Source organism: Nyctibius grandis, chromosome 3 (assembly GCF_013368605.1).
Source record: "Nyctibius grandis isolate bNycGra1 chromosome 3, bNycGra1.pri, whole genome shotgun sequence".
Taxonomy (NCBI): domain Eukaryota; kingdom Metazoa; phylum Chordata; class Aves; order Nyctibiiformes; family Nyctibiidae; genus Nyctibius; species Nyctibius grandis.
Window position 1 is genome coordinate 71,736,033 of NC_090660.1, and position 25,409 is coordinate 71,761,441.

Consider the following 25,409-nt stretch of genomic DNA (forward strand, 5'->3'; position numbering starts at 1 on the left):
GAACGAAGCTTTTCTCAAGTGGGGTGGGTTGCTCCGAGCTCACTGCACGTCGTCCTCAGCATGAGCAGCTCTCAAACAAGCCACATACCTGGGCTGGGTTGTCAGAAATGAGGCACAGGCTGCTGGGCCCTGTGGCCTGAAGGCCTACCTGTGTGCAGCTTGTGTGGGGACTCCGCATCGTGAGACGTCATCTGCCACCTTTGGAAGTGACAATGTCTGGAGGTCACATTTCACTGTACCTGCCTTTTAAAACACGCTGGTTCTTCAAAGTCTACTGAATACATAACCTTCCTTTGTATTTTCTTGTGATACTAAATCATTTGCATTTTGTAATAGTGATGTGTTAGAACAGATGTAAATGCTGCTCAGTAACCTCTGTGTTGTACTTCTTACAGAGTACATTAACTTGTCTCTGCATAATTACGCCTGTCATACACAGTGGCTTGCTCAGCTTTGTACAAACTATCCCCACCTTGAAAGTTTACCTAGCTAGGTAAAGTGTAGCAATCCGCTGGGGTTTTGTTGGTACACATACCCTTGCTCTGCAACTGCTGTTGACGTTCTCAGCCATTAATGCAAATTCTTTCTCATCTGCGAGCCAAATGGCTGCCTGCATCAGATGGATTACTTCGTCCCAACAGCATACAAAGGGTTGGGTGGCTACAAGTGAATTTTCATCCCTGTCATCTCTTGGATATTTTAATAAGCAGTTACCAATAAGGTTAATCATGAAGACTGCCATGTTGCTGTTTCCTCACTGTCCTCTGGAGCTGCAAAGTGCTTGTCGATAACTTGGGGAGTTACGACTTTCTCTTTGGGGTCTGGCTGAAGCATGAGCTAAGGTTTCAAACCTTGTTCCTCCGCAGCAGCTATGCAACGATGTATTTCATCTGTGTCTGGTACTACCATCGAGTATGCATGTGTGTGAAAATGTACGTGCCACACCAGGACCGTGTCCCACCCCGGACTGGTGAAACCCCTGCGGCACTTCTCCTAACTCCCCGTTTCCTAGTGTTGCTGAGGAGTTGGAGAGCGGGCGCAATTCTCCCCGTTCTGTGAAAGTGCCATTTGCGGATTCTGTTTCTCCTAATGTTGGAAAACACTGGGAGACTCCACGTTTTTATTACCCGAGTCGTAAGATAGCTGATTTCACAGGCCACGGCCTGAGGACAATTCATGGGACCCGAGACGCTGGTTCTGTGCCTTCAGCAAGAGGCAAGCACGAGAGACTGGAGCTTTTTTTTTGCCTTGGAACAAACATTTAACTAAGTACCTACACATGTCCCCCTGCGTTGCTGGTGCCATGCTGATATACTTCTTTTTTAAACCAATGTTGCATTTCTTTGATTGCCTTACGCTGTCATCACTATATTCTTTAGACACTCTTCATGCTCGGAAGCTTTGCAATCTGATTTCTGCTCAACAAGAAACTGAAACAAGTTTCTAGGGGGAGCAGTGAGGCTACTGGCAGTTGGTCTCACAATGAGTTTCTTTTGCCCCTAAATCTTGGAGAACTTAAATCTTTGAAAGCAAGGGGAGTTCCAGGCGAGTTTACGCTACACTGGGGTGCTTGGCTGCCAGATTAGGGGCACAATTAAACCATACGCACAGAAAATCAGACTCCTAGGTTAGTCTTTCTAGGCTGTTTACTGTCTGGTCTGTCAACACACTGCAAGAGAAAACTGAAACGGATTACATTTAGTGACTTGGGAGGATACCTCTGTGTAGTTGTTTTGTTTTTTCACAAAGTAGTGAAATGCACATTAAAAACAGAATGATTGTAAACCCAGCAAATTTGGTGAAGGTATACTAGGGGCATGTGCCACTTCAAAGTTTTTTTCTAAACACTATTTCCACTTGCTATTTTTAACTTTATGGAAGACCACAGTGAAGAACAGGGGATGTATTATACCGCACCGTCACGTGCTATCAGCTTTTCAACACGTTTTTCAGTTGAAAGCACGGGACGGCATCACCTCCCCGGCTGCAGGCCCCTCTCTGCTTGACTGCGCGGGCCCGGCTGCATGGGAGGTGGTGACGTATCTCCCCACGCAAACTGTCCCTGCTCCTGAAACGGTGCTTTCCCCCTAAACCCAAGAGAGATTGAGTAGGCCAGACATGAATGACACAATGTGGAAGAGCTTCAGACTTCCAGAGAAGCTTGAAATATATCTGTCGTCGTAGTGGCCCTCATGGCTGCAGCACCGATGTGGGACGCCTGGACTGACGGAGCCAACGACCCGAGAAGCAAAAGGAGCTTTTGACATCCACGTTGTCCGGGTCTGGCTCCCAGCTTACTAACTGTGTGTTAAGAGAGTGTAGAGGAAAAGCTGCAAGAGATCCTATGAAGGCGTCTTCTCTCTTTCCTGTAGAAGAGGTATGAGGGTGGGTGCAGCAAATAGCCCTCGAAAAGGAGCGGCCGGAGGCGGAGGGTGCCCCACTCAGCAGCACGTGACACTCTTTTTCCTTCTCCAACCTGCTACAAACAATGATGGTAAAAAGTTATCTCGTCAAATGACTGGCTGAAAATTCCAGTAACGCAGAGTGTCTGTACACTGTGTTTACATTTTAATCTCTTTATACTTTTTAAGATGCTTATTTAGTTTCCCGAGCGATGCAGGGAGACTGTTAAGCTTGCTACTGGTAATCACTTTTTGGTGGGATTTGTCTAATTTACTTACGGAATGAGTTTGTTTCGGTTTGTATCACGAATTTGCCTGCATAGCTTACAAACGCGACGGCAGCAGGGCTCAGCAGAGCTTTCCCGGTACCGGTGCCGGCGCGCCGGGGGCAGAGCGGCCCGGCCGGGACAGGGCGGCTGCCGCGGCCGGGCAGCGCTTCATGGCCGCTTCCCTTTGACAACCCGACCCGCTCCGGGCAAAGTCCACCCGAAATCGCGAACTCGAGCGCTCCGACCACCTGCCCCGCCCCGCCTCGCCCAGGCGGCAAGGAGGAGAGCGGCGGGCGGGGGAGCGGTGCCTGCTGCCCGGCGGGGGCAGGGGCAGGGGCAGGGGCAGGGGCAGGGGCCGGGGCTGGGGCAGGCCGCGGGGGGGCCGGGCCGCCGTCCGGGGCGCCTCTCGGTTTCACTTCGCCGCCGCATTTGGGAAGTTTGCAGCGTGGGAGTGACAGTGACACCCACCCCCCCTACACCCGCCCCGGGCTTCACCGGGAGTTTCCCGGGACGGGACAGGACGCGCTGCGGCGGCCGGCCGGGCGCTGACACCGCGGTGCGGGGCTGCCCCCCGCCCCCCGCCCTGGTCACCGGCAGACGGGGCGGAGCGGCGGGGAAGCGCACGGGAGGTGCATGGAAGACGCCGTGCCCCGCGCCTCGTCCCCCGCCCCGCGGCAGCGCTTCCTCACCGGGCGGCGGCGGCGGGAGCCCCGGGGGGCGCTGGCGGGCCGGGCGGCGGGGAGGTTAGTGACCCCCGCCCCTCCCCCGCCCGGTGCCGGGGTTTTTTTTTCCTTCTTTTTTTTTTCTTTTTTTTTCTCCCGCTTCCCCTCGTTGCATAAATTATACCGGGCGGGGCAGTGACGTCGCGGCGGGGCGGGGCGCGCGGCGGCGCTCGCCCCCGGGGAGGGGGCGGTGTCGGGGGCGCGCCTTGTGGCGGCGGAGGGCGGAGGGAGGAGGGAGGGAGGCGGCGGGGGCGGGCGGGCGCAGGGGGCGGCAGCCGCCTGGCTGGCTGGTGTCGCGCTAGGCTCGGCTCCGGCGGGCGCGCTCGCTCGCTCGCTCGGGAACTATCGGATTAAACTTGAATCGAGTGAAATTACACAAAGGAGCGAAGCGGAGTCGGGACGCGGCGGAGACCCCGAAACTACCCGAGACCCGCGCTGACCCTTCCTCGCCCTCCCCTCCCTTCCACCCCTCCTTCGCCCGCCCCGGTCAGGGATCCCCCTCCTCCTCTCTTAGCCCAGCCCCGGTGCGAACGAGCAACTCCGTGCGTGTGTGTGTGTGTGCGTGCGAGACCCGCACCCGGCCTAACCACCCCCCCGGCCGGCGGCACCAACTCCGGAGCGTGTCCCCTCCTCCTCCCGGCCCCTCGGCGGAGGGCAGCGAGGGAGCGAGCGGGGGACACCGGTCCCCGACGGCCACGCACCGGCCCGGTGAGTGACCCCGCACCTCGCTAGGCGCGGAGGGAGGGAGGAAGGGAGGGAGGGCGCCGGCCATGGAGCCGGAGACCTGCGGCAGGTCTCTGTCCCCCGCGGAGAGGAGCGGGGGTGCTGGCTGCTGGCGGCGGCCTGGGGGGTGGGGGATGCTGCGCCCCGCCGTGGCTTCGGGCGAGGCGGGGCGGGGGAGGGGGGGGTGTCTCAGCGGGGCACTTCCCCGGGTGTAAATGGCTTTTTGTTGTGCTGCGGCCGGCCGGCCGCCTGCCTCGCCTCGGGGGAGGGGAGGGCACCGGGGAGCAGGAGCGGCGGCGCCCCTTCCCCTTCCCTTCTTCCCTTCCCCGCCCCCCCTCCGCGCCCCCCCCCGCGCTCCTCTCCTCAAGTTTGGAGGGTGACTAAAAATCCGGGAAAAGTTGAGCGAAACTGCGCGGCGGGGGCGGTGGGGCCCAGCGCCGGCCGGGATGGCCGCGGGAGCGCTTCCCCCGCTGACCACGCTGACGGCTCCCGGCGGCCGCGGCGGCACAACAAGCGCTAACAAAGTGAGGGCGCTTCCCCGCCGCGCACGGCACGGTCCGGCTCGGCCCGGCACCGCCCCGCCCGCCGCTGCCGCCGCGCTCCCGGCACATGGGTCGCCGGGGCCGGGCCGCGGCGGGGGCACCCCCAGCGGAGGCCGGGCGGTGGGTGGCGGCGGGCGGCAGGAAGGCGGGCGGGGAGGGAGGAGGAGGAGGAGGAGGAAGGCGGGAGCACGAGGTGCCGCTCCGGCCGCCGGTGCGCGCGGCGGGGGGATCGTCCTGCCGCGGCGGCACCGAGAGGGGGCAGGGGGCGGCCGGTGCTCTCGGGCGGCCGGAGAAGAAAGGGGAGTGGGGGAGGAGGAAGGGAGGGAGGGGACGGGCAGGGAGGACGCTACCTAAGGCAGCCGGAGCGGTGCAGGCGGACGCCGCATAATAGGGGCTTTACCCCGCCGGCCACCCCTCTCCGCGGGCCGGGGCGGGTGGCGCCGCCGCGCACATGGGGTCGGGGCTGGGGCGCTCCCCTCTCCGCCCCCCCCCCGCGCCGTTCCGGGCCATTTTGAGGGTGAGCGGAAAAAGGTGGTTTGAGGCCAAGCGGTCAGGGCGCGGGCTGGGGGAGGGGGGGGCGGACTGGGGGGGGCGAGCGGAGCGGGGCCGGTGGCGCTGCGTGCGGGGAGCGGGCAGCGCGTGTGCGTGTGCGCGCGGGTGTGCGTGTGCGGTGGCGGGGGGAGGGGGGCAGGGTTGTTAGTGAGTCTCAGGGAGAAGGCGCTGCAGGCAATGAGCAGCCATCATTACATTGCACTCGTTTATCCCGGTAGCGTTACATCGGGGGACGCGCTCCTAAGGCCCGGGGAGCCCCTCCGGGCCGGCCCCGCGCCGCCGCACCGGCCTTCGCGGGTGGGTGTCCGGGGAAGGGGAGTGTGGGGGGGTCAGGGTGCCTGGGAAGGGGGTGGCTGCGGGGCAGGGGCTGGAAATGGAGCCGGTTTCGTCGGCTCGCTCACGCCCGGGTTTAAAGTAGTTGTTTTTTAAACAGACAATGGACAAAAGGAAAGTAGCGGTGCCCGGAGTTCCCTTCCCTCGGCCGGGGCCGCCGGCGCGCCGGCAACTCTCCCGCACTTACCCACTTTCTGCCTTTGTTTTCGTTTGGGAAGGGACCGAGCGTGCCTTCCAACTGCAGCGAAGGGCGATTTTTTCCATTGACGAGGAGCTTCCCCCCCCCCCCCCAACTCAGACACTTGGGCTTTGGTGGATTTGGGGCTCGGGGAATATCAGAATAACCTCGATGCGATAAGTTTGTTTCGGTGCCGATGTGCGTCTCGATTTTACTTTCATCAAAGCAGATTGCGAGCCGTGTTTATCCTAGAAGATGGCTTTCAGGAGAATGTGTTTGCCTTTTTTTTTTTTCTCCCCCTTTTTCTTTTTTTCTTTTTTTCGTGGTATATTGGACTAGCAGAGATACAAACGAGCAAGTTGAACAACAAATGTTTCTGTTAATTTCCTCACAGATCATCCATTCTAACAACAGCAAAAAAATCTTAATGACTATGACCTTAGCAGCATGGGTAGCTGATTTATCCCAATTATAAATCCCGTTAGTTTGTGGTAATGTGTGAGTATCAATATATAATTCATATTAAAAAGCATGATCGGTAGTTATTACTATATATTTTTTTTTTAATGAAAGTTGAAATCCATCGTTTTCCAACGAGAGCGCTGCATCTGTCGCTTGGAGTGTTTTTGTCTGGCTGTTGCACAACAGAGGCTCTCTAGTCTTTAACCTAAAATGGCAGCTTTAATTTGACTGGGGCCCATTCATTGACAATGATAATAAAAAGGCTGAAAGCTAAACGTAGCTGGATGCTTGGGGCACGTTTGCAGAACTCTCTCTTTCCATTGCTAGGCGCTGCAAAGAGAGGAACTTAGAAGCTCTCTAGTTTCTATCCTGAAAGTTTCGAACACGTGTTTTTTTTTTTTTCATTAAAAAAAAGAAAAAATCGGTTACTCTGCATAAAACACATTCTAGGCGGCAGGGTTGCTGCCAAACTTAATGGTAAGGAGATAGTTAGAGAGGGCTTCTTCCGAGAGGTCTGCCTTTTTAACAGCAGCGGAAAAATTCTAGTAAAGCCTTTTAAAATAAGATGCAGTCCGGGGGAAAATTAACCATTTGTTTCTGAGGTTTGTAACAGGTGATTAGAACAACTACATTCTTCACATTTTCCTACCTCCAGCTACTAAAAGGGGGAACGTTGCTTGTTTCCTCTTGTTTGGTGTTGTAAATGTGCTCAGGGTTTCGCAGAGATCCTTTTGATAGCGTGCTGTTTTCTTCTAGGATAAAACCACAACTGCTTGGAGAAAGTAATTATTTTTGGTGTGAGACATCATTTGAAGACTGAAACAGTTTTACAAAACAAAATTTCCCCTACTATAGCATTGGAAAATGCTACAGATTCACACATCCCCTATTCTGCTTTTCTGTTAACCTAAACTGCTTATTTTCAGTCTCTTTGGAACTTTTTTTAAAATAAGAAATATATAAAGATCGTTAGGAAAGCTGTAGAACACATTTTTAGAAGAGCGTTAAATGCTTGTGATTGCATGTTTAACTGAATTAGTGATTCACTGATACTAACTGGATAATCGTATTTGACCAAATATCCTACTAAATATTTAACAATGTAATCTTATTTCTGTTATGGCTTGTAAATCCTGGTTAGGTTATTTAAACAGTGGAAAAAACTTGCTTGGATTTGAAACTCAAAATGATTTTATTGCGCCTTCAGTAATTAAGGAAACTTTTGGTCATAGGTGAAGACCATGCAGTCCTTTTAGGAAAATAATAATTTATAAGGATACAGTGTTGTAAAAATATCAGTCAAAGTGAGGTATAGCGGGATACTCTCTATTGCAGTCAAGACTCTGGACAGTGGTGGAGTCTCTTTCTCTGGAGACATTCAAAACCCGCCTGGACGCGTTCCTGTGTGATATGGTCTAGGCAATCCTGCCCCGGCAGGGGGATTGGACTAGATGATCTTTCGAGGTCCCTTCCAATCCCTAACATTCTGTGATTCTGTGATTCTGTGATTTGAGTTGTAACCGTTTTCTTTTGAATGTGGTTAGTGCGGAAACCTGAAGTTAGGTCAAAGGAGCGCTGTAAAGACTTCCCGGTCCACGTAGAGGGGTCAGTTAACCAGAGCGTAGCTTTTTTCACACGAATTATTTGCTGTTTTGCACTGAAAAGCTTTTGATGAATGTCCACGGTATTTCCCGTTAACACTCACATAGTATTAGGACCTATAAGACATAAAGCGAGTTATTTGCAAGTAAACATGAAACAAGCTGATGGCGAAGCTGAAAAAAGTACATGGAAGAAGGTGCTGTGCTGCTGGGTCCCCAGGACTTGGCGCGGGTGGCTTCTCGGTGTCGGCGGGCCCGTCCTGCCCTGGTGCGGAGGGCGACTGTGGGCAAGGCCTGTGTCCTGCACCCTGCTGCAGAGACAGCGGCTGCACCGGCAGGACGTGGCCTAGGCCCTTCGCTGGAGCAGAACCTGCAGCGTAAGAATACAACACCGCTTTAAAATCTTAGCAAACAAACAAAACCAACCCAGGCGTGATTTTCTGTAAAGGTGGAAGGCCTGAGTAATAGGAACTTTGTAGGTTTTCAAAGAGCTGCTGAAATCTCGCTGGGAGACTCTGTGGTTTGCCATGTCCATGGCATCCTATAGCAGCTGGCTGTTTGTTTTTTTGTTCTGTTTTTAGCGTATGGCATGATACGTAAGGGTTGTTAAGGTGGGAGGTGGAGGAAAAAAGTAACCAGAAAGGAAGAGGGTGGAAATAAACACACGTTGCCTTGAATCCTGTCCTTAACTGTATCCCTTATTTCCCATTCGTCTTATTTTTACATTAATTTTCAGAGAGAAAGCCCTTAGAATCTGCTGGTTGGTGTTTGCGCTCGTGAATCTAGTGTTATTCAAGTAAATTTGTGTGCCTAGCAAGGATACAGGCAACTGTGTGAGAAGTGGTGTGTGCCCGAACGTCCTCCTTCCCCCAGTTCCCTTCAGTCCTGGCTTCCAGACCCTTTTGTATTTGTCTGCTATGAACAGATCACTAACTGCTCAGATTTATGAGGTGGTTAACTGATGCCCATAAGTAACACGGCTGATACTTTTGTGTTACTTTTATGTTCCCTGTATACATGAGAAAACTGCAAATTTTAGTGAATAACTAAACTGTCTTTTTTAGAAATGAGTCTTTTGTGTGTAGGTGAGGCTTTCGATTTCACTTTTCTGGCAGAAAAGTTATTGTATTAATTTATTGCATCTCTTTGGCTTCATCATTAAGAGAGATGTGAACTTCATTGTTTCTCACCATTTATATTTCTGTGAATAGCTTGTTTGCACAAATAGAAACCACTGGATTTTAATGGAAGAAAGTCTCAAATATTGACTGTATTTTGGCAGCGATAAAAAGGCAAAGGGAAGCTCCGAGTATAATTTATTTTTAGAGCTCTCTCAGAGGAAGGAGTGAGGTACAATACGCAGAAACATCCCGTGTTTTTACTAGGATTCTGACAAGATACTGAAACCTGACGGAAGAGTTTTCCTCTTGATTTCTTTCCGCCTGCAGAATCGAACTGTAACTTTCAGTGGTTTGTGTCTTTCCTGAGATCAGCAGTCATGGAAATACCACATCGTAGCTGCACATTAAGATTCTTACTTGGAAAATGAGGTTGGAAGGCAAGATACAAAAAATAAAAAGGAGGCTGTGACCTAAAGGACACATTCCAAGCCCCTGAATATGACAACAAAGCTCTTAAGGATATTCTTAAGTATACAAAAGCTGATTAGCTCTTAGCTTCCAACACTGTGACTTTTCAAAGATGTAAACGCGCACCTAGAAGAAGCCAAGTCAAAACCAAGGATCTTTGTGCTGTTGGGCTCTCTTGTTTCATGAACACCACTCAGGAGTGGTTTCTAAACATCCTGATTATTTTGCTGCTGTTGCACTAAATGCATTTTCCTTTAGGAAAAAAAAAAAGGGACCCTACTTAATTTAACAGTTTTGATTTAAAACTTGAAATTTAGTCAAAGAGTGCTAATTATCAAATAAGCTACTGTATTAGTAGAGCATCGTAATACATGACTTTGAAAGCTTATTGGCATATAGGAACTAACCAGAAGCCCTCACTGGCATGATGTAGGGCTGACTTTGCTTTATAGTGACCTATATAGCTATTTTGATTGTGGTTTTGCTTGGCTTCCATGGGAGCTGCGTCCAACCTTTCTCTGACATAGACGATTGCTGTGAGGAGAGGGGCCTTGAGGGGAATGATGGGGAATAAATAACTTCGAGAATCAATTGTCTGGAAAAAGTCATTGCAGCCAAAATGTCTGCCTTCTTCCTAATGGTTCTGAGAGGAAAATTAAATTTCACATATATGGTCCTAATCCTAGAGGTTGTTCTCTTCAGGCTTCATTTGAATATGGGCTGGTAATAACAGCGAGCAGCGCAGCAGCTTACCTGCCTGATAGTAGCCAGTGTGTGGAGAATCCCGTGCTGAATAATTTTGGAAGCGCTTTAATTTTAATGGCCTTGAGCCACTTTTTAAGCCATTCAATTGAGCTTTCTGTTTGCTGCTAGAACTTCAACAGGTAGCTGGCTTTAAAATTTCTTCTTAGTGATTTTTTGAAAGAAGTTGGCCTACCCACAGTTTATTTTGATTTCTGTCTACAAAGTGAGCATCACTTCTTAAAAGCATTTTATGGAGGTGTACATCAGATGTGCAAAGTATGATTCCTTTTACATAGCAAAACTAGTCCTGCTCTGAAATCTAAACCTTTTATTTCTTTCTGTTTCTCTTTCTCGCACCCCCCCCCCCCCCCGCCCCGCCCCCGCTTTCCCATAGATTTTTCTTCCTCTTCAGATTGCGCCTTTCCTGTTGGGTTTTTAATCTTCTTTCCAATTTATATTGGTCTTTGTTTGCTTAGCAGAGTTGCATTTTCTTGCCAGCCTCAGATAATTAGGATATGTTGCAAAATAAACATGCGTTTCAACTCCTCATAACACTGCTTCCTACCCCAAGCATGGAGGAGGCTCTTGTCGGTGTGGGAAGAGCTGGCTGGCTGTACCAAAGCTTGATGAAGTCTCACGTTAGACCCTGGGCTCTGCCTGGCAAGGGGGGTGGTGGGCACTGGAGAGCCAGAGTGAATTTGTCTTTAGTGCTTGATACAAGGAGGATTAAAGAAAGGAAGGTAATGATGAGGCTAACAGTTGTTCAAAAATCACTCTGATAAGGCTGAGATAAAATTGCACATAGGTGAGAGACTGGTAAATTTCAAGGATGCATCTTAATTAGTCGTTTAAGGTATAACAAATGTTTTCAAAATCTTACCTATTCCTGGGTAGGAGAGCATATCTGAAGTCCAGAAATCTGGCATCCCAGGTAACTTGCTGCTTTTAGTTCTATATTTGAATGTGTATTGTTTGTTTATGTGGGATCAGAAATACCTAAACAACCATAACTATGGTTATTAGCTTGAAATAAGATCTAAGAGTATGGGGTTTTTTTTTTGTCTCAACTGTCTGGCATATATCTAGGCAAGTCTTGTGGCTTTTTGAGAATGTGCTCTGGTTTATGCTGCTATTGGACTGGAGTAGCTGCTTGTTGGATTTGAGGGTTTATTGCAAGGAAGAAAGCAGGCGGATCGTCATCTCTGGGGGTTGGTTTGAGAGGTACTTGGACTATGTTGCTAGTTCCTGGGAAGATCTTGAAGATTTTGCAGGGTGGTGCCATCATGTCAGGATGGCTTAAACGAAGGCTCTGTGTCATTGTAGCCATTGCTTATGGGAGTTCAGAGATTCCTTTAAACTCTGATGAGGGGACTCTCGCTAGGAGTATAATTCTTGCCTCAAGTTGTTTTAACCGTGAAGAATTAAACTGAGAGTTTATAGTGAGCAATTTAATCTCTCTCTTGATTTAGGAAGGAATCATTCAGAAAGTGAGTTAAAGAGGGGTTTCTTGACTGCCTCAGGAGGTGAGTCTGGGAGAGACCTACTAAGTAATTCACTTTATTTATCAGTACCGTTATGAGGTGTCTGCTGTGCTTTGCATTCACTTGGCTCTGTGAATGGGGTACAGCCTTATTCATCCTTAGTTTAATCATCATCCTTTCATCAGTGGGGAACTGAACAAAACAGGCTTCAGCTCCACTTCCCCATCTCTTTCTCTCTTGATCTCTGCAAAGGTACATTGTCATTTTGGTGAGGTTTTTTTTGTACAGAAGTGAAGGCAGTTACGTGCTTCTTTAATTCCACTGTAACCTTAACAGAGGTTACTGAAAAAATTGCATCAGTTCCACCTGCATTTCTCCTTTGCTACAGTTCTGCAGTAATCCCCAGCCCATGCCGCTTTCCCTCACAGAAGTGACTCTCAGTGAACGTACTTTTGTATTTTAAACAGGATTTGAACTTTGTGGCAGCCATGCAGAAGGAAGGAGTTGTTCCATAAAAATGGTGTGGCTGTTAGAAGAATCAGCTTGTTAAAGGCAGCGCTAGAACGGAAACATGCTTTCCAACTTGGGTCCGATAATTGTTGTAGTAGGTGGTCTTAGAAGTCGAGCGTGTTAGATGTTGCACTGAAACTAAAAAAAAGAAAAATGGAAGGAGGGGGTGTTTTTGTGTGGCTTTTCACTTACCGTGGTTAGATTTAGAGAAATGCTATGGTTAAGGTGACTGAGTACTTGAACGGCTAGTTCTAAAGGAAATAAGCTAACGCCTTGCACCCCTGCTCCCCGCTGCTCAAACCAATGATTTTGGGGTGTTAAAAAATAAAATCTTGGCTACAAAAAGGATGGCGGGTGAAAGGAATTGCTTCCATTGCTTTTCTCAAAAGAAATTTCCCTAACACAGTTATTTAAAAGATTAATCTCCTTGATCTGTTTCTCTCCTTCCACCACCAGTCCCCTTTCCCTGCCCCTTCCCCCAAAGAAAGGAAACCAGAACGCCTGCCTTTCTGCCTGCCTCTCCAGATGAAGGATGGCCAACCTTTGGCTTGTCAGCGGTTCACGTGCAATTCCCCTGCTGAGATTGTTGCACGGCGAGCGGCACAACTGGACTGTGCAGTGTGGGGATGGTTGGGCAATGCGAATTTTTGCTCTGGGAGGACCTGGACTAGTAGGGGCTCTTGGAGGTGGATATTACAGAGCCAGCTGGGGTGCGGGCTGCATGCCTGATATTATCCCCTGGTAGGGCTTCTGGGATCTGCTGCTGTCTTCCTTTGTGGCTCTGTCTGTATGGCACTTGGAAATTTGCCATGTGCTCTGTGGCTGCCCAACATTAAGATTTTTGGTAGGCAGCTAGGAGAGTCAGGATGGCTGAAAAACCCTTGTCTAATTTGATAAGATGTAATGATGGTGGTGTTTTGGGGCAGGTGCTTTTTCTTTTCAGTGCTTACTGAAATGAGTTGTTTCTGTTTTGAGGTGCCTCCAGGTAGGCAATGAACTTTGAATAGCAAGATAAGGACTCCAGCAGCTGAGCTGTCCCGTGTGCTGCTGTCATCCATTCAGTTTGGCTGTGAGGGTGATATATTTGATACAGGTTCACTTCTTGCTTCTCAAGCGAAATGGCACATCCACAGTAGGCAGTCCATCACAGAACGAGGCAGATCGATTCATGGAGAGAAATCACTGGGCAGAAAACCTGGGGACTAGGCATCTGGAGCACATTGTCACTTGCCTGTGGTACAGCACCTTGCAACTTGTCGGATCGACTGCCTCCCTCCAGATTCTTTCTCTTAGGCATGTCAGCCTTCCCCTAATAGGTTCATGTGGATACTGGTGACAACTTCATGAGAAAAGGCAAACTTCTTGCTGTTTTCTCCTTATCAGAAATACTTGTAGCTTTTCTCTGTTGTAATGCTTATTGAGATTGGTGGTCATTTTCCCAGGGCTTTTTTTTTTTAAAAAAAAAAAAACAAGGATGAAATCTGCCAAGTTTTCTTTACCCTCCTAATTGAGTTATCCTTATCTTGCTGTTACCTTTGTAAGAACTTTTTTTTTTTCTGCTGGTGTATACACTTAAATCTGTATAAGAATACATATTATATTTTTTGTACAGTAATTTTTTTGTAGCTCTGAAGATAGCTGAAAGCTATTGAATGTCTTCTTGTGGTCCATCTAATAATTTATAAGTCAGGGTACAGTTTGAGAAATGCAGTGAGCTAATTTAACCAGACATTGTTCTGAAAGAAGTTTCCTCTCTGCCTTTGTCCCCCTGCACCCTTCCTCCCAACTGCATGGTGCTGCTACTTTGTGGTAGCAGCAGTGCTTGTGAGCTCCTTCTGTGAACCTCTTTAGTTGACTAAAATGGCAGAAAAATAACTTGGTAAAATGGAGAGTATTTTGGTGTTGTAATTAATCAAACTGGCTCATAAAAGGATCTGATGAACACCAGAGCTGGTACTAAGGACGAGAGGGGCCGGTGGCTTGGAGAGCAGCAAGCCTTTTTCATCTTTTCATTTTGGTGGCAGTGAGCAAGTGGATTGGATCAGTTGCCTGGGAACCTTCATAGGAGGAAACAGAAACAGAATAATCATCTGTGAAGCAAAGGACACCAAAAGAAAAATATGCTGGCTTGAGTTCAAATTGATATTAAAATTTGTTTATTCTAGTGAGGGTATGGATTGCATGCTATAAACAGTTCATTAGAGTTAATAATCCACTATCCAGAAATCAGTTTTCCTCTTGAGGTAAGAGACAAAAGCCTTAAAGATTTACTGATGTATAAATGGCTTGTCTGAGATTTCAAATTTAAAGTATTTAATCTTTAAAATGATTTATTCACAAGAAAGTACATTGCTCTGGGGGGCATGTGTGATATTTTTTTTTTTTTTTTTTTTTGGCAAGCTTGAAGTTCTCCATTAGGTTCATCAACCTTCTGAGTCAATTTGTATGTCTCAAATTTTATCAAATCAATGTTTAATTCAGTGGATTCAGTTATTGAGAGTTTTATCCCAAGTATCTGCATTCTTCCTGTTAGTTTGAGATGGAAGGAGAGCTCTCTGTCATAGTAAATGGCTACTTCGTATCATAGTCTGAAGCTTTCTCATAATGAAATAAACACACTCTTCCTTGTTAATTGGTGCAAAAATTACATTGTAAGTAAAATAACATGCTGCTTAGTTACTTCTTTAATACTATACTCTTGCTGTTGTCCAGAGAGAAACCGGCAGTTTACACTGTGTAGCTCAGCAGAGGAATAAACAGCTTACAAAAAAACAGGGATTCTGTCTGTAGCTCCTGCTCAGGCCACCTGCTAGCTTGAGGTGACTCTTTCAGCATAGCGGGAACACGTCCTGAGAAACCGCTTCCTTTCTGAAGAGCCCTGGTTACTTTACAAAGTTATGTAAACTGCCTGCAGTATGACAGAAGTGGGCTTCTTAGCAGGTGGAAGAGTGGAATCTCCTGCTTTCCTTCCTGTTTTTCTCAAGATTTGGGCAATTGCATGTGCCTTAATGGAAGGTAAAAGCTTGCCATAGTTATCCAAAAAACCCCAATGTTGTGAACCATCTAGATTCCTCTCCACAGCTTTTACACCTAAAAAATTCCCTTTCAGGAGCTACAGGGGGTGGCGGGAGGAGCAGGAGAGAGAGGACTGACTTACAAATTCTAGCTGAAGGCACTGAGGATATTGCAAGCTGCTTTTGGTGAAAACTGTGAGGACTGGTGGCCCTGACTAGCATTGTGTGTGTTCAGAGTGAATATTGTAGTTGCTAAAAGCAGCTTGTTTACATTAGGAATTGTATGTGCTAGCTCTAATGGGCTTTAGGAAGCCCAAAGCACAGCTGTAAAACATCTGTCTCTGGGACCAGATCTTGTCTGTCTGATGAATTTTTGTCCTACATTTCATGTTCAGATTTAAAAAAGAAATAAAACTTTGATTTTTTTTTTTTTAAATAGCAAAGTTCTTAGTCTTCCTGCTTGAAGACTGGTTTATACTTGAAAGGCTATCATGCTGTTGTCTTGAACGCAGAACTTAAAAATAGTGACTCAGTATTAACTTAACTCTGCTTCCTCTTTAATCCGATCATCTTGCTTGCTATATGACCTTATAACACCTTAATTTAAAGGCCGCTTATTCCAGTGGATTAAATTTGGAGGTGTCTGGAGTGGTGGGCAATGCTACAGGGAGGGCTTAAGAGGAACTGAGAAACAGTGTTGCCTCAAAAAAAAAAAAGAGGGGGGGGGGAATAGGAGCAGCGGGGGTATTTTCCCACTTGCTGTTGCTGACTGTTGCTGATGTATGGTCTGTGCAATAGCACAAGGCTTACTGAAAGCTCAGGAGGAGTTTGAGCACATAGTTCTGCTATACTGTAAGAAAAAGAACACTCATTTCCAGTGAGTGAATTTGATGCTTTTTGTCTCAGTTATGCATGGAAGTGATAGAAGGCAAAATATCTGTTTAGTGCATGCACCTCTGAGTGTTCGGATGGTTTTTCTTCTTTTCAAGGCTAGTGGCCTGAGCAGATGGTCAGAAGCCAGGAACCTGAATGCTACTCCAAACTGGTATACCAGGTTCATAATTTTGAGGTCTGCCATATTGGGGTTTGTAATAGTTGCTGTTTACCTAGCAGCTCTCATCAGATGATCTTGGTTCTTTACCAAGTGTTAATTTTGCATTGCGACTGCTCTCGTGAAGTAAATAAATACTATCCTTAAAAGCAGAGTTGGTCTGATATTTAGCACTTTAAAAAAACTCAGTTTAAGTGTTTAGAGTCTATGTCTGAATAGCCTGATATTTTTCAGAATTTATGTCTTCTTCCTTTAAATATTTTTCTCAGGAGTAAATTCTAAATTATTATATTTTGTGTATTGAGTTTAGGGACTATAAGCTTCCCCCTTGTCCTACACAGTTTCCCGAATAAGCTTTGCCAAATAGTCCGTGATTATTATATGTTAAGCTTAGGTTTAGGAGTAGAAAGAGTATAGACAGTATACTTTCTATTCTATGCTATGTTATTAGCCATTTTGACTTACATTTTCTGTGAGGTTTTTCTTCCATCTCAAGTCAAGTATTTAACTTGACTAAACTAAACTACAACCTAACAATCTCTTTGAAGAACTGCGTGGTTCCAAGGAGGGGTATGTAATTTGTTGGGTGTGATCTGGGGGTTATGGTGAGTTTTACTGTACCTGTGAAAACTTTGATCGTTATGAGTCCTTGGAAATAAACCATTGGCTTGTGCTGCCTTGTGTCTGACGGAGGTTTAGCAGAAGATCTGTTCTGCACTGGGCATACGCTGCTGTCTTCAAGCTCGGGCTGTGCTCAGCACGTAGGGGAGCAGCACCTTTCTTGTGTTCAAGGAAGCAGCAGCAGGCTGGAAGGTGCAAAGAGGCAGAGTTTTTCCATTGCAATTGCGTGTCTTCTATGTCTTCTGTATTTGTCAAGGGAGAAGATTGTATCCCTAATTTAGGAGACGAACATGGTCCCCACTTCACAGGTAACAGAGAGGTTTTGTTTTCAGCAGCTAAGATGTTGCACAGTGACTTGTGGATTGGAGCTGAGGATTGAATTCAGTCTTCCAGTAATTCCTTTAAGTGCTTAACCTAAATATGTTGTAGTTATTTTAAGTACCTTTTTATAACAGTAGTAAAACTTCAGGCCAGTGCTTTGAGTTGATACCTCTTACAACTGCTGTTTAAATCAGAAGTAGTATGAATATTTTAAGTTTTTCACCACTTAGTGTTGTTTTTAATTCTTACTCTTTCAAACGTGAAAAAATGTTTTTAATACAAGTTCAGTATTCCTAAAATTTCAATGTATAACACAGGTTCATTTTGAGTTCTTGCCAAACCGCATGTAAGAACCACTGTAGATACTGAGTAGCATCCAGAGAAGGACTGCTTGTGCTCAAGTGTTTAGTATTGTCAGTGTTTCTGTTACTACCCTTATCCACCCTTTTTTTTTTTTTTCTCCCTCAAGGGGTTAAAACAAAACCGCATCATAAACTGTCTTTGAATTTTTTGTTTTTGGAATAGGGTAATCTTTTATACAGGAACAACAGAATTTCAGCAGAGTCTGATACTCATTATTTTGGGTGTCCTTGTCCCATTCATGCTGTGGTCCTTTCAAAGGTGGTAATCTCACTTGCATTCTTGAAGTACTGATAACATGGACTAAAATACAGTTTCTTCATGAAAGGAAGGTGAAATGATATACTAGAAATCGTGTAGTATCAAGGTAGCATATTTGTCAAGAGCAATTAAAACCATGTTACAAATACGATCTTGCTTTTTTAGTACCAGAGAATAGCTTTGCCAGTTGAGACCAAAGGTCTGTCTCACCCAAAATCCTATTTCACAATGACCACAGTGGAGGCTCTCCAGAAACAGAGCAAGCCCCTTTAGCCTCCACAACTTTGCAGCTCAGAATTACCTCAGAAGAAGTGATAGGTAACACTTAATGAATTTTTCTTGCATGAATTAATCTAGTCTTTTCTTGTTCTGTGTAAACTCTTGGCTTTCATTGGGACCATGGCAATGAGTTCTGCAGCTTAAGTACACATTGTATGAAGAACTGCTTCCTTTTATTTGTTTTATTTTGAACCTACCACCTGCTAGTTTTGTTTGATGTTCTCTAGTTTCCTTGTTAAAAGAAAAAGGGAACAGTGGTTCAGTACTTGCCTACTCCATGCTGCTCCTGATTTCGTAGGCTCTCTTATTCTCTACCTGGTTGTCTTTTCTTGAGCCTGGAGATTCTGAAGGGTGTTCAAATGCCCATCACCCCCCTTTGATCCTTCAGTAATTTTACTCTTGAAGTGGAGGTGGGCAGAGGAAACTGGCACTGCAGCAAGATATGGATACCTCATAGACTTGTACATCTCATCTCACAATTCTGTGTTTTTTTCTTTTTTTTTCCTTTTTTTCCTTTTTTTTTTTCTTAAATATGCTTAGCATTCCGTTTACTCTTCTGACAAATCTTGTCTCCCTAGATCTATTTATTCTAGCTCCCAAATCTCTTTCTTGAGAATGAGGTAATCGGGTCAGAGCTCAGTAAAATGTATGTAAAACAGTCAGATTGTATTTTCTCAGGTGCATTGCATTCTGTTTACTGATGCTGAATCTCATCTGCATTTTATTACACCTTTGCCAGGCACGATGAAGGTCTGCTGCTTCCTGCGTAGTTGATTTTCATTTTTAGCAAAATGAACTTGTTAATATTATCAGCAAACTCACTTCAAGACTCACCACCTGCTTCTAGATCTTTTACGTGCACAGGTCAGGTGATGTTTCATAACGTTTTTTCCCTGTTTTGAACTGGTTACTTACCCATGTGAAGACCTTCCCTCTTTTGCTGTTGTAGCTTAGTTTCTTTAGGAATCTTTGGTGGAGGACCATTGTTCAGCAGCTGGCTTGTGTTTTGGTCATCCAGGTTAGCTCAAGACTTTGACCACTTATCAATGGCTTCAGAGAATTCTCCTGTATGAGTAAGACAGGACTTCTCAATGGGAAAGCATCAATGTCGCTTCTGTAGTCTGTATTTATGTGCCCATGAACGTTGTTACTTATATCTTCTACTTACTTGCCCTGCTGAGACATTGGACTTGCTGGTCTGTAGTTCTTGACAGTCTAAAGGTGTGACCACCTTTCAAAACTGATGCACCATTGACATGAAAGCAGCATTTGACACCAAGATACTATGTGGTATAGTGGATAGATAGGCTATTTTATCCTTCAGCTTTTCAGAACTCATGGGTGAATACCATCTCGCTTTGGTAACCTGCTACTGTTTGCTTTGGTTTGACCAAAAATACCTCTGAGGCTTTATGCGACAAAAAACTTGAAAGTCTGCCTTAGCTTCTCTAATGATAATAGGTGCAAAAAACTTCAATTTTTGTGTGTTTTTTTTTTTTTCCTTGGAATATTTCTTTCATATCTTGGTTATATGTTAGCTCAGTGGATTCTTTAGCACGCTTCATGTACCTTGGCATTTGTGAAAGGACCTTTTATTACTTTGCCCCTTTACGAACATACCTTTTGTATGCAATTTTACTTGCTAGTTCTTTTTTTCTGATTTTTTCCCCCCCTCTTGATGAAAAATGTTCTTACTGATAGCCTCCCCACCTTGTGGTTTAACTGTGGTGAATATTTTCTCGTGTCTTTGCATTTTCAATATAGTATTTTTTGTCCATTGTCTCTAAATGTTCCGTCCCACTGTCTCATTTTGTTTCTCTTACCAAGCTTCCTCATATTCATGCATTTTCTCTTTGAAAGTAAGCACTCCAATAATGCATTTTTCTTGCTGTTGCTTCTTTAGGAATACTAAGCGTAAATGTATTTAATGGATTTCATTAGCAGTAGCTGTGAGTCATGGTATAGTCAAGTCAAATATGACATGGACAAATCTGAATGTAATACGATTTGTTGGATGTTGAAGTAGTTCATAATCTAGTTAAAATGCAGCAGTGTTGCCCTGTGTGCTTCACTGTAACTTCAGAGAAGTTGTTTGATAAATATAGTTTCTATGCTTTTATAGCCTGTTTTCTTCTTGCCAGCAAACCAGTCACCTTAGCAAGTTGTACGAGTGGCATGGAAATTTATTTTGAATGCCACTGATTTCTTTATGAGTGAGACAAAGTATGTGACTCTGTCCTTCAGTTATAATTCCCCATCAATTGTAAATTGATGCATTTGTTCAAATATACAATGTAAAACAGAATTACAATCAAGCTGTAGTTATTGTGGGAACCATAACTTGGACTTTTCTTTTTCTTGGCTTCCTATGTGAAAAACTGTAGTGTAGTATATTATTTAATTGTTTAGTACTGAGGTCTCTCTGTTTTATCATAGTATGTGACATGCTACAGTACCACTCTGTATAAAAACCTTTGGTGCTTGAAGCAGTGGTGGAACAGTAAGAGTTTATTCATGTCTTCATGTATAGATATGTGAGTACCGTATTTAGAAAACCATTTGCACAAATAGTAACACTTCGTACTGGTTTTTTTTTTGAGAATTATGTTGCTTTGCTTAGCTGAGAAGTACTTGGAAAGTAGTAAGTCTATAAATCTAAAGTCATAGGCATTGACTGTTACTTCTGTGTTTCATTTGATAATTTCTGTTAGAGAAGAGGCTATCCTGAAAGTTACTTAGACTTTCAAAGTAGTCTGTAATACGTACTCATGCAGTATCTCAGCATAAGCAACTGAATTTTGGGGAGTTTTACGCTTCAGTAATGGAATAAATGTTTGCTGTGTAAAGATCATAAAATATTTGAGACTCCATAGCCATGAAAGTAGGAGAACTGATTTTATAAAGGAGCAGCAGTTGCATTTTCAAAATGGATGCTTTGAAAGGTGGCAAGTATGAGTTCATAACACTTAGACATAAACAGAATTTTGAGAGATCCTGAAAACTTCTTTTGTTTTTTTCCCTACCAAGAGTGCAGGTGTCGTGAAACGCTTGTGCCCATTCCAATTGTCGAGGAGTCACGGTTGTGCTTTGATAAGTTAATTTTTAAACTTTCTCATGAAACCTACTCCAGCTTCTGGATAGTATGCCATATGTACAAGATAAGTGCATCAGTTGTTTTGTTTTCTTCTTAAAATAAGTTAAATTGCAATTAATGTGCTTGCAGGTAAATTTGTTGAGGGTAACAGGGAAAGAAACTATATAGAAGTATAGGGTTTTGGTTTAAGAAAGAACTTAAAGGAATTTTAGTCATTTCTTAGTTAAAACAATACTAGCAAAGCACCTAGCAGAAAGTGGAGGGGTGGTTTTCTGCCTACGAAGTATGCGCTGGTAACAGAATTTGAAGTAACAAGGGTTGAAACTAATCCAGCCTAGACACGATCAAAAGCAGTGTGTTGTGAGATAGTAAATTCTCTTAGGTGGTGTTTAATGGAGGATACTCTTGCCATTTATTTGTATCTCTTCCTGAACTAATGCATTTTGAACAACTTCTCTTAAGTAACTTTCATGAAGAATAAAGGGAAAATCTGGAATTCGTTTGTTTAAGAGCTGCGTAGTTGTTGTGCATTAGTACAACGTATCTCTGCTATTGGCAGATCACAAGCTATCAGTCTTTTAGTGCCCAAGTTTAAATGGAATAGGGGCTTTTATAGGCTGATTTATTAGAATACATTGCTTATAGGCTTGTTTAAAAGTGTCACTAGCAAGTTTGATATGAAAAAATGGCATGAAGACAGTTCGAGAAGATTTCGTCATGGTCTATGAATAGCTGATAAACAAAACAAGGTGCTGTAATGCTGTCATTTCCTCCTGTAACCTCCTTGTCCCCCATCTCCCCACGCACATGGGATTTTGAAAGTGGCATTGGGAGAGGGAAGTAGGTCTTAATCTAGTGGCATGAACAAAGGTCTGGACTATAGGTATCTGCTCCTGTTTCTGTGATCCTTGTCAAAGGCATATATCACTTTTGTTTCCCCCATCCCCCAGCAGTAAGGCAGTCTCTTTTGGGGCTGGCAACAGGCTTTTAAAAGGCTGTGCTCCATCGAGTACATTCTCAACAAAGACCTCTAAGTAGCTGGGTGCTACACCACAAATGACAATTACTCATTAAATTGTAACTTTGAATTGCTGAAAACCGAGACAACTGTATCTTAGGTTTCTTTATTTTAAACTACGTTAGAAGTTCAGTGTTTCAAGTCTGAAATATGCAAAAGGTATCAAACTAAAAGGCAGGACAGCCTTTCTGCAGGCCAGATAAGTCTTTCAGGTAAGTTTGGTGTCAATGATTTAATGATCTTGTTAGTAGTATCTTTTTTTTAATTGAAAAGGCATATGTGTTGCTGAGTGGTATGAAAATAAATTATGTGCTTTGTGTTCCACATCCCTGTTTTAGAGGATTTATGGAGCAGTTATACATTAGCAGAATAGCGTCCCAGAGTAGGGTTTGTTGTAGGATAAAATCAAAACTGACTCTGACAGTAAATTGTCAGTTTTCCTTGCTTTTTCAAAGACTTGGATACATACTTGTTCCTTCTGGTATACCATGAAGTTTAACAGGGCAGTAGTGCTCATCCTGAGCTAACTACAACAGCAAGCTCTTGGAAATTTTTTGTGGAAAGTACTTAAAAATATTCATAAAGACAAACTAAAAAATACTCATAAAGACAAACTATCCTACTGTGGTTCTGATGCCTCTTTTTCCCACTGTATGATATTGGTATGAATCAGACAGACATGTGATTGGAACATGAGTTGATTTACATTTGCCCATAATCAGCTTCATTTTCTTATTAATGAGATAGATAAGGATTAGTGGAAGGAAATAAATCATTTGTTTCTGTTTAAGCACAGTTTTTTGCATGGTTAAGAATGATGCTTTTTCTTTCCCCTCTTCTTCCCCTTTTACACTTCTATCTCTACAAATGAAATAGTCAAACTACCAGTTTACATGTTTTTAGCTGGAGGAGTGGAAGAATAATCCAGCCATTTAATGTAATAGGTATGGAAGGAAGATGCTTATCTGAATATTCAGGTAGATACTACTGTAATACAAAGAAGATGTAAATTTGGAGTAACTTCTGAAAAGCGTGTAACTGCAAGGAAAAAAAAAACCAACAAACCAGTATGGCCAGTTCTTGGGTTTTTTTTGAGTGGGCAAGCAAGTTGGGGCCTTAAGGTGAAGGGTCTGGATAGATTCAGAATATGGGGATGCAATTTAAGACAGCAGTCTTAGTCACCTGGCTTGGAAGGGAAAATACAACTTGTGTCTAAATGGATGTATGTTTAGCATTGGTAACGCCAACTGTGAGCATTGTTGGCACCAACCTTACAAACACTTTGCATTTTTATAGACTGAAGTCGCATACATCATCTCTGGCCTTTCCCAAAAATCAAGAGATCTGAATTCTGTTGACATATTCTGTCTTGTGATAAGCCTGATTGTATCTAGCTATTCTTCTGGTCATGGACCATCATTTACCCTATGTGATTACAAAGCTGTTGTGCATTAACTAGTGGAATCCATAATACGTTTAAATACATGCACAACTGGCATTTTCTGTGTTAACAACTCCAAACTTTATACTGGGTTTCCTTATGTCTTGTAATTTATCTTTTAAAATCTTTGCACAATTAGTAACTTGGATCTTCTGTGTAATTAACAGCATCCATAAAAATGATCTATGAAGGAAAGATCATTGGTTTCTTTGGAGATGAACAAAATTTGAAGTCACATCTATTGTACACCTTAGTCCAAGTCAAGGTTTCTGTAACGTGAACTGTCATTCACTGGAATTAAACTGATTTCTTATGGAGGCTTCTGTTTTAAGATACAGGTATTTTCAGAAGTGGAAGGTTAAAAATTAGTATCTTGAAATATGTTCCTGTTATCTTGAAATATGTCTTAAGTCAGCAGCTAAGTCAAGTTCTGGTTTTGAAACTTGATAGATCCCAGCCTTTGGTATTCCTTCAAATAAAACTGTCTTGCTCAGAGACGGAACATTTGGAGTTAGTCATAGATGGGAGCTTTGTGAAGCTGCAAAAATGAGGCTTCGGTAAGAGAGACAGAAATTACTCTTTTAGAAGTTTAGTTTGTTCGTTCAAGAGATTTGGCATAGTGAAGGTAGAAACCTGTTCTCCAGAATGGCATTCACTTTCCCTATATCCATGTATACATTTAATTTGTTTGTTGGCTAGCTAACTGACTGCAGTGAAATGATTATGTGAGGTAAATCAGAAAAATTACAAAAGAAAAATTGTCCTCTTGCACTAACTTTTGTATATTAATCACAGTTATTCTTCATTTATGACCCTGAAAATCCACATTTCCTACTAGAGAACTAACAACTCTTTAGTAGATAAAATTTCTATCTTGTCTGTAATAAATATAGCCTATGATGTAGGTACTCGCTGTAAGCTTTAGGATCAGATTTTTGTCAGTCTGTAAATTTTAGTTTTCTTCTTATACTATGTTGAGTATTATTATGATTCAGTTGCTGATCACTGCATGATTGCACCTGATAGACTGAGTGAATCCACTGTATTTAACTTCAGGTAAAAGCTCATCTATATAATGATGCTGAATGATAAAGCCACTGATAATTTATTTTCTCTCAGCAATAGCACTGTAATTCTGTGATATCGCAGTTGGTATCCCTTTAAAAACACTTCTGAATTGTTGAAGAAGCATCCTGTGTGATAGTTCTTGTATTCAGTGAGTTCTTAGATGTTCCTGAAAGATTTATGGTGAAGTCCAAAGCATTTCAAGGCCAAGTATAGCAGTCTTGTCAGATACAGCTTTACAGCCTAGTGACTTATAATGAGAGTAGAATGTAATTAGAAATTGTCCATGTCTTTACTGAGTACTGATGAAAACTAAGGCTCAAAGGTTAATTCAAATAATAATTAATATTGGTTTCTGTCAGAACAGAGTGGTAATGAAATCTTTGTCGTATTATGACTCTGATTTTAAAAAGTGGGTGCATAAGAAATAGAGGCTACAGTTTACCTTTTCTGATTATGTTCAGTTATCTTAGAGTCAGCATGATAGCTTGATAAAGCATCATTTGAGGGTAATTTAAACATACTCAGAAATATTACGACCTACAGTGAAAATCATCTAACACGTTGCATCTGTTTAAAGATTCGTAGCTAGATTGCTGAAGTAGATGGATTTACTACAAATGATCCTTAAGGACTGTGTAAGAAATTTTTTTTGTTGTTAATAACTGAGCAATACCATGTGTTTGTGGAAAGTATTCTTAATAAGATTTGCTAGCGTGAGAAATGTGGGATGTTACATTGATGTTTGTTTAAATTGGACTAGTTTCAACGAAAGC

The 25,409-nt window shown here is 44.0% G+C and overlaps 1 protein-coding gene across 3 annotated transcripts in view; it reads left to right on the forward strand.

Annotated features, from left to right (window-relative positions):
- Positions 1–4,014: 4,014 nt before the first annotated feature.
- The window catches only part of CHD7 (chromodomain helicase DNA binding protein 7), a 133,609-nt gene continuing 112,214 nt past the window's right edge, over positions 4,015–25,409 (forward strand). For 2 of the 3 annotated variants that reach the window (XM_068395840.1, XM_068395842.1), the window contains exon 1: positions 4,015–4,101. The gene's annotated coding sequence lies outside the window, so the exon portion shown is untranslated. Of the gene's footprint in view, positions 4,102–4,713; positions 4,779–25,409 lie in introns of those variants that run through there. The other variant, XM_068395841.1, reaches the window with a different exon arrangement.